This window comes from Amblyomma americanum, chromosome 11, assembly GCF_052857255.1.
Source record: "Amblyomma americanum isolate KBUSLIRL-KWMA chromosome 11, ASM5285725v1, whole genome shotgun sequence".
Taxonomy (NCBI): domain Eukaryota; kingdom Metazoa; phylum Arthropoda; class Arachnida; order Ixodida; family Ixodidae; genus Amblyomma; species Amblyomma americanum.
This window is the reverse complement of record NC_135507.1, coordinates 12,380,978-12,387,814: the sequence shown is the minus strand read 5'-3', so window position 1 is coordinate 12,387,814 and position 6,837 is coordinate 12,380,978. Positions and strand designations below refer to the sequence as shown.

The window sequence follows — 6,837 nt, the reverse complement described above, 5'->3', positions numbered from 1 at the left end:
AAGGTGCGAAAAATCAGCAGTCTATTCCGCCATCGAGTCTAAATATAAGCATGGAATGCATTACAGGAAATGCGTGCCGCATGGTAAGTCGGCTCCTATAGAAGGAGGTAGCCGTACAAGCGTATAAACCAGGTCATGCGGACCTCCGCCTTCGGCTGCTTTCACTCTTCTAGTTGAGCAGAGCACTTGGTTTCGCTGGCTGCTTTTGCAGCTTGATGAGCTCCCCCATCAGTCGCTTATTCTCGAGTTGGACAACGCACTCAGCATCCCTCGCCGTTGTCAGCCGCTTTCTATCTTTCGCGCAAAGTATATAAGGGCCATAATGTTCTTATATACTTTTGTCCGACACTAGGGGGAATCTGTCATAATCCCACCGGTTTCGGCAGAGTGGAGAGCAGCAATGGGGTATCTGAAAAATCATTTCCGGGGGCCATAAGAAACACGCCTCGTCAGTGCCACCGCTGGAAATAGTAATGAAAGGAAGGCCTCCACGAGAAACGATGATCAGTCGTATGCTTGCTACACACTACCAGATCACTCTAACAGATGACGATCATGCAGAACTGGCCCCAGGATGATCGCGACTGATCGTGGCGTTGTGAGCTCACTCTCGGAAGACTCGCCTGTCAGACTGAAGTGAAGTGTGGCGAAGAGCGACAGTCATTCTTATAATCCCGATCGACGAATGCGTGTGTCCCTATCGCTACCGGCGAGCCTCCTACATGCGAGGGCATAATTATTATCTGACATAGATTCGAAAATTCAAGGCTGCCTGTCGCTCTTCTGGTCGGAGTTCTGTGAGAACGGCAGGAAATTGTGGTGTCTGGCTTCAACTTCTAGAGAACTTTGCATTGTTTTTATACTCTTCGTGCTTTCCAGGCGAAACGCGGCGTTATCGATTTCTTTGTTACGCGAGAGGCGACCTAAGCGCTCTTGAAGAATAATGTACGGAGGAAGCCAACAGTGACTGGCATCAAATAGCATAAGGGAGTGCTTTCTTTTAATTTACAACTTGCGGATTCAATAAATGGTACAACGAAAATGTAATTACGTCATCGCTGAAAGATAGCTGATTAGAAAGCATAAAAAAGCAACCACTTGCCGCTGGTAGTATCCCAGACCACGACCTCCAAATTCCGCGTCAGGTGCACCACCGACTGACCTATAGCGCCGGCTGTACGTTTCTGCTTTTCGGGCTATTTATATTGCCAGAAATCTAACCTTGAGAGCGTTCCCCCGCGCCACCCTCGTCCACAGCAGCGGACGTAGTATGTTGCTACCAACCCATGAAACCAAAGGGCGGTCTCAACACGAAAGTACACACGTTTATTGCGTGTTCCCAGAGCAATAAATGCGACAATACACTCTGCTTACATCGGTTTATACGTTGTTCGAGGTTCTAGTGGAAATTTTAGGCTGCTTCTAGCGAATGTTCCTTATCGCTTTGAAAGTTAGCCCACCCGAGAACGGCGAGTGATTCTGACATAGGCCGTGGAACGAGCTCCCGCCACCGCCGAGTTCTTTTCTGACTGCGGGAACAATTTCGCCCATGATGCACGCATTCCCACGGCAGTCTTCCGTCTACGTCAGCGTCCGTGCTCGTGCACACAATATGTGACAACGCGAAGACCTGCACGCAAGCATAGCGCCTTCAAGGCGCATATGAATAGTGGCGACTATTGTCTTTTCTGAAGGGTATAAAACTTTCGATCATTGTGCAAGATTAGTCATCGCTTCTTTGACAATAATCTTGACTCAACCTCTAACCGACTCATTTTTTTAAGGGTAGGTTTCTTAACATGTTCCTACTACAAGCTCAAAAGATAACTTTAGGACAGAGGTCTGTCTGGTTGGGAAAGGAATGTAGTTAGAAACGAACTTCGACCAAAAATGAGATAACGCACTGTTTCGGAACCTAATCAATTCCTTCATTAAGTGTGACTGCGGGCGAGTCAGCCGAGGATCAGTAATGTAAGCGTGTATCAATAATGTCATGTAAATCGTAGATGTAAGAAGGGGAAGGGTTTCGAGGGAGCGGTTAACACTCCCTGGCGTCTGTTGAATGAGCCATGATTCAAGGAAGAGCCTCCTGCGCGGGCGTGGCTGGGTATCCAGCACAATGGCTCCGTCGAAGTCAATCCTGCATGGTCACATCCCTCGGAGTGTTCGGCCATCAGGCTTCCATCCCTGTTCCTTTGTCTGACAGGCGCTTTGTGCTGCTTCATTTTTTTCGGGAAAACTCTTGGTTTCACCAATGTACGAAGCCGAACACTGCGGGGGAAGAAGTGCCCTATGGTGGAAGTCGTCTTCTGTGTTGTTTGCAACCCTTCTTTTTCGAGAATATGGCCCAATGTTTCGCGGACGCCTTTAACATATGAAATGAAAACACTTTTTGCCGATGGCGTGTGCTAGGGCCAGTGTTAGAATTATTTTTTTCTTGAATCTTCTAGTTTTGGATGATATGCCGAAAGAAAGAGATCAGGTATCCTTTTTTTTGGAGGTCAGAGATGATTCATTTCGCTTTTTTCGTCTGAAAAGGAATAGGTGGTGTCCGCTCTATTCAGAAGCTCTTCAAAAGTGGGGTGAGAGGAGTCGAATTAGAGGTACCGTACCCTGTGGGTTGGCTTCTTGTACACACAGAGAACCGTAAGCGTTTTTGGCGCCTTGCAAGTACAACGTTGAGAAAAAGAAGGCTGCCTGCTGTTCACACTAGACGACAAACTGTATGGCTGGTTCGTTGGAATTTAAGGTGAGACTGCTGGTTTTCTGTTGGAGGGCTTTTCTACCCCGCAGAAGTCATCTACGTAACTTAGTAACAACTTTGCGTGGAGACTGAAGGAGCGAAACGCTCATCTCTCGATGTCATGCATGGTTAACTTAGCCATTATGACTGAAATGGACGCCCTCATACCAGTTCCGATAGTTTCCTTGAAAAGTTATCCTCGACAAGTGAAATAGGTACTGCGGAGGCAAAAGTCGAGGTGAGATGCTCAGCGGTGTTCGCTTGTGTATTTTTGGATCGTCTTGTAGTGCGCTGCGACCGAGGAACAGTGACATGAGCACTGGAACACGGGTGAATAAAAACACCAAGTCAAAAGAGAGCAACCTCTCGTCACCCTTATTAGATCAGAGACAAGTTGGACGAAATGTCCGGAGGGTCGCACGTGCATCGATGTTGTGCCGGCGAGTTGAGCTAAAGGTGAATACAACTCAAGAAAAAGCGGCTTTACCCCGTCAAAGGACCGGCTTCCAGCAAATGGAGTCGGCCGATTCTCATGTCCTGCTAGCGTGACAATAGCAGATGAAAGCGGATAGCCCCCTTCCTGATTTTTCGCGCACCTGTCTTCATTGCCATGCTAGCAGGATGATGAGAATCAGTCGACACCATTGGCTGGAGGGAGATCATTTGACGAGGGAAAGGCGCTTCGTTTTTGAGTTATATCCGACTATAGTATATGGTGTAGGCCGTCCAAAAGGCGCCATAGGAGAGACAGAGTGAAGTCCACAATCAGCCATAGAGGGATGCCATGTTAGCAAATTTTAGTTACGCTATAGAAGCTTGGAGCTGAACCATTTATAGATATGAGGTAGAGGTAGAGCCTTTTGAAATCCAGGTGTTGATTTAATATTTCTGCATGGGTTTTGTTGAGGTTTGTTTGGATTTGCGAGAAGCGAGAGATTGTAAACCACTCTTTCGGAACCCTTCCCATCTCTTACATGCACGGTTTACGTTCAATGACATGAACCCGCCGCGCTGGCTCAGTGGTTAGGACGCTCAGGTACTGATCCGGAGTTCCCGGGTTCGAACCCGACCGCGGCGGCTGCGTTTTTATGAAGAAAAAACGCTAAGGCGCTCGTGAGCAGTGCGATGCCAGTGCACGTTAAAGATCCCCATGTGGTCTAAATTATTCCGGAGCCCACCACTACGGCACCTCTTTCTTCTTTCACTCCCTCCTTTATTCCATCTCTTACGGCGCGGTTCAGGGGTCCAACGATATATGAGACAGGCACTGCGCCATTTCCTTTCCACCAATACCAATTATTATTATTAATTATTACCTGGCAGCTGACTAGACTACGAATTATAAAGCCAAGTTCCACATTGCCCGTAGTCGCACCTGATGAAGGAACCAAGTACGTTCCGAAATGTAGTGTTTTCTAAATTTTGATTGACGTTTTTTTTCACTTTCGTTAAAAATTAAACCTACTACAGTGCCTGTCTGTAGTGGGTATGTCTAGGTTTGGTGCGAGGATGACTGAAAGGAATATTTAAGTATTTCAACACATGACTCATATGTCCTGAGTCCTGACAGATTGCAGTACTACGTTATGTTTCTTTTATTTGCGGTTTGACGCATCATACGAAGCTTTATTTGGCAATGCACTCGCTCTTTGTGGTTCTTTGGTTTTTCTGTCGATCAAGGCGCGCTGTTTCTTAAAAAACAGTCTCTCAGATTCGTCTAATTCTCTTCTAGGTCCCTTTTGGCAGACATGACGTGTAAAGCGTTGTCTAACTATCAGTGAGTGTAATAAAAAGTATAAAACAAACAAAAAAACTCGTTTATTCTTTGCTTGTTTTTTGTTCTCGCGTTATTTGTTATTCATGAAGAAAAATATTTGCAAGGTGCGGTTTGTTGTCGTGCAAGACAGGTGTTTGAACTACACTCCTTATAAGTGCACTAGAAAGCACCGGCGTCCGGATAACCGTTCTGATCGTCGAAGTCATCGGCCCAGGCAGAGTAGAGGCGAAAATGAAGATCGCTCTTATTGCCGCCTTAGCCTTGATTGCTCTGAAAACTGCCTTTTCTGGTGAGTGGAGTGCACTAACTTCTCGGGTGGTCACTTATGCTAAAGTAATAGTGCTTGGCGAAAGCACTGCACAAAACGCCGGGCTTTCTTTAAGTAAATATTTCAGTTCTGACTAATCCCTTGTTCTGTAATAAAAACTATAATTTACGGGTTATTCGAAAGAACCACCGCAACAATTTCCGTAGTGTTTTCTGGGTTTAAATAGAAATATTCGCTATCTACATTGGTGTGAAACCAGGAAATTATCTAGTATTAAATAACATAAAGCACTCGCACACCTTGGCACATAATAATATTAATAATAATAATTGGTTTTTGGAGGGAAAGGAAATAGCGCAGTATCTTTCTCATATATCGTCGGACGCCTGAACCGCGCCGTAAGGGAAGGGTACAGGAGGGAGTGAAAGAGGAAAGGAAGAGAGAGGTGCCGTAGTGGAGGGCTCCGGAATAATTTCGACCACCTGGGGATCTTTAACGTGCACTGACATCGCACAGCACATGGGCGCCTTAGCGTTTTTCCTCCATAAAAACGCAGCTGCCGCGGTCGGGTTCGATCCACATATCGCACATTCAGCCGTCATGGTAGCTCAGGGACTATAGGGTCCTGTGTATGATCCGAAAGACACGGATCTGATCCCGCCCACGGTTTCCGCATTTCGATGGAGGCGAAATGCTATAGGTGCGGTCTACTGTGCGATGCCAGTGCATGTTAAACCCAAGTGTTTAAAATTATCCAGAGCACTTCCCTACGGCGTCGCTCATAGCCTGTGTTACTTTGGGACGGTAAAAGCTCATGAACATGAACAACAACATACACATCTGATATTGAAATAATCCTGAACCAGCCCTGTTTCAAAAAAAGCCTCGAAACATTCTTTGTGCGGAAAAGTGGTTCTCTCAACTGCACCAACCCGCCGGGGTGGCTCAGTGGTTAGGGCGCTCGGCTACTGATCAGGAGTTCCCGGGTTCGAACCCGACCGCGGCGGCTGCGTTTTTATGGAGGCAAAAGGCTGAGGGGCCCGTGTGCTGTGCGATGTCAGTGCACGTTAAAGATCCCCAGGTGGTCGAAATTATTCCGGAACCCTCCAGTACGGCACCTCTCTCTTCCTTTCTTCTTTCACTCCCTCCTTTATTCCTTCCATTACGACGCGGTTCAGGTGTCCAACGATATAGGAGACATACTGCGCCATTTCTGCTCCCCAAAAACCAATTATTATTATTATTATTATTATTATTATTATTATTATTATTATTATTATTATTATTATTATTATTACTATTACTATTATTATTATTATTATTATTATTATTATTATTATTATTATTATTATTATTATTATTATTATTATTATTATTATTATTATTATTATTATTATAAACTGCGCCAGCTTCTCCGTACATGGCATGAAACTGAGACACCCTGCCTCCATAACACAGAATGTGGTGTTCCATTATAGACATTTTTGTTTCTCTGTCTTCACAGCACCGTCATGCTCCGAGGGCGAGGAGTTCACGAGTGGTGGCGATTGCGAGGAATTGTGCGGGATTAAACACCCCGGAATGTGCCTTTTAAATATGGTGCACAAATGTTTTTGCCGAGAAGGCTGGATCCGAAGGGCATCTGACAGCAAATGCATCACCATTGACGAGTGCAATGCAAGCCTATTGTAGGAAGATGGAAATGTGCCGATGACGGACGGTGGAATGAATAAAGACAGCGTGTATGCCGCGTTTAATCCCCAGTTTGTTGTGTTTGAATACAGAACATGGCGCTGCATTTTGTGATATTTCTTCTTTTTAGAGCGAGAGCTCTAATCCTCGATGTACAACTTCAAAATTCGATGTGGATGAGAAGATGACCTCCTGACAAAGTCAAACCGATTTTAACTGCGTGGTGTTATGGCTCAATCTATGGCAGTATGACCACGTGATCATATGACTATGAGTATTGTGCACTAGCCGTTGACCTTGACCATGAAATTTCATTTGAGAGAGAACTGACAACCGCCGCGGTGGCTCAGTGGTTAG

At 45.6% G+C, this 6,837-nt stretch overlaps 1 long non-coding RNA gene across 1 annotated transcript; it reads left to right on the top strand.

Moving 5' to 3' along the window:
* Nucleotides 1–4,688: 4,688 nt before the first annotated feature.
* Nucleotides 4,689–6,545, top strand: LOC144111500 (uncharacterized). The gene is made up of 2 exons (XR_013310067.1): nucleotides 4,689–4,809; nucleotides 6,293–6,545. It is a non-coding gene; the product is annotated as an uncharacterized LOC144111500 (long non-coding RNA).
* Nucleotides 6,546–6,837: the final 292 nt, after the last annotated feature.